This window comes from Acyrthosiphon pisum, chromosome A1 (genome assembly GCF_005508785.2).
Source record: "Acyrthosiphon pisum isolate AL4f chromosome A1, pea_aphid_22Mar2018_4r6ur, whole genome shotgun sequence".
Lineage (NCBI taxonomy): Eukaryota > Metazoa > Arthropoda > Insecta > Hemiptera > Aphididae > Acyrthosiphon > Acyrthosiphon pisum.
The window spans coordinates 80,571,810-80,574,742 of NC_042494.1; positions in this window are offsets into that span (position 1 = coordinate 80,571,810).

Here is a 2,933-nt window from a genome sequence, read left to right on the forward strand (position 1 = left end):
TCACAGCTCATCCGTGATTGGTTATTTATTTGCTTCCGTACGATGAGATGTACAATTTTTCATTAAAATTTTATCGTTTAATGTGATCGGCAAGTAAATATAAAAATGGTTAATGAAAACGTATTGAAATGTTTTTATTGCTATTAATGATAAATACATTTTCACTGAAAATAACTGATCCCGTGCACTTCGTTACCCGTTAAATGTACCAACTATATATGACTCACACTTTGTTCAATTTTTTATTTAATATTCGGTGTATGGTGTTCAAAACTTATCCCCGTGCTGTTTGCACCCACAGGCAAGTGTATGATTTAGCTCCAGAATATCAAAGTTATACCAAGTTTGTCATTTTTACTTAATTCCACCTACGATGGAATATAACCAAATATAACCAACTAATACAAAATCCTAATCTAAGCTAACCGTACTAAAATCCGATGAATAAGAAGAAACCAAATTTTACCTATTTTAAATTAATCTAACTTCTCAGAGGTCTAATCTACACATAAACATTCATTTATACATACCTATATATATATATTGACGAAAAATAATAATACAAATCAACAAACATGCCAGATTAACCAATAGCAACCATTATAAAACACTGTTATTATTTTAATCTGCAACAATAAACTAAATTTTTTATTTTATAATTTATTTTTTTCTGGACAGATGGCGCCACTGCTGTATTTTTGACATCCATATTTCCTACTTTTCTGGTGGATTTTTCTAAACAAAAATGGTACTATGACCTCCAGCAGACTGTCAAGTATAACAGTAAAAAATTTCAGCCAAATCGGTTCAGTAGTTTTCTCGGTTAGCGCGGTCCAAGAAAACCCTTACCATTTTATATAATAGCATAGATTATTGTATTATGTGCCACTTATATAGTCTCAAACTTTTATCTTTATTACCTGTAAAAATGTTTCTCAACTTGGTATTAAACTTACAAGTCTCACAATTTCAAAAATCTTTTAATACACTGATATAATTTGCCTATGTTTTAAGTTTGGTACTCTTTGGGTGATAATTGGAATTATATCTGACATCACAGTTTTAGACGAAAACACTAATATTAAACTTTCTTCTCAGTTCTCACTATTATTATCAGTGTAAGAAAAGGCACATAATTGTAAAGACTAGAGTCACAAGTGACAACTAATCTGTATGGACTTATATTAACGGAATTGCAGTATAAACATAATATAATTCTCATTAAACAAATATCTCCATTAGTAAAAAATACGAATTTAATAAAATACTTAAATAATGCTATTATTTCCTTCTTAAAATGTTGATTATTTACTTGTTTTTTAGTACAATATGCCTCATTCAGAAACTGGCCAAGTGTTAAAAAATAAAAATATAAGAGGAGTGTTCCTCTTTAATGTAGAAGTTCAGTGAGGTTATGAATTAAAAAATAGCAGACTTGGCCACAATGTAGATTTCACTACTTTGATAGGCCGACTTTTTTGGTAGGGAGTTTGGAACTTGGCATTTTTGCACGATTATGTTTTTTTTTGGAGATATCATTTATTTTTGCGGGTTTCAGCATCGTAAACGACGTGTTATTAATATTTATTTTTATTTTTTAATTTAAAATTTTTTTTTATATGTCGTAGATTTTCTCTTGTATATTTTGTATTTGAATAAAATAAATGTACGAAAACATGATTATGTTTTATAAATATAATATATTATATATAAGTCAACTACAAACAATCACTTATTACCATATTGTAACGCTGTTTGAAAGTAAACGTTTATGCGTGCTAAGCGCGCCACTTCATACGTTTAGAAATACACTCACTGAAGCGGTATTAATTTTGAAAAAAATTAAATTTTTAGATTTTTCCCTTTAGTTACACTGTAAGACCTACATTTATGCCAAATTTCACGTTTCTACCTATACGGGAAGTGTCTTATAATTTTGATGATCAGTGAGTGAGTCAGTAACAATTTTGCCAATTTGAAATCCTCCCATTTTGAAATGGCACAATATTAAGGGCTCATTTTCTTACAACGTCCTAAACTACTCGAGATTAATCTGTGTTTTAAATTTCAAAAGTTTATCTTAAGAGGAAACAGAGATATATATGTTAGAAAAACTGGGCGAATTGGTTCGTGTAAAGATACACTGGCATTGCTGGAACTTGGGCCTGGCGCACTATACCGTGCGCTCAGATAGGCCCAAATACTTAATTCGTCAGTAACTGAAATATCTAGAGGGAAAATTGATTTTTCGATCTTATTTTGTTCAAAATTTAGTGTTGAATCTTTTGGTAGATTATTTGAAGAATTTAAATAATAGTTAAATTAGACAAAAAAGTAATCAAACTACTTAATTTATGACTAACAAATTTTCTTTTTTTTTTTATCATATTTTTGTGGTCGAAGTATTAGTATTATTAACTCTGCCAAAAATGTAAATAATATATTTGTTTATGTAGTATAGGTAACTGATTTTGTACATACTATATTTATTAGTTCTATCATTTTATCAATTATAATAAATTTACATCACTTTATAGGTATTGGCGTATTGCTAGTGATTTTAAACCAAAAATATACAAAATAATCATACAGATACAAATTGAATCAAGTATAATATGGTGTATACCTTTATAACAATGCATAAAGTTATTTTTTATATAAAAGTATTACCCATTTGACTTAAAATTCAGTTTACTGGCGCCATTCAAAGATTGCATGGACAACCCAGACACCCTAGATTGCCAATGTTCCTAACAAAAGTATATTATGTGTTTAATGATACTTCTAACTTGAATAATTTTGTGCATTAAATAATAATTATTAATGCTTATTTAACTTATAAGTTAAAACTATAACTTTGCATTCTTTGACATTATCATGAATTAATTTTTCTTATTTAATCACTTCTTAATCTCAGGGGCGTCCTTGTGGGG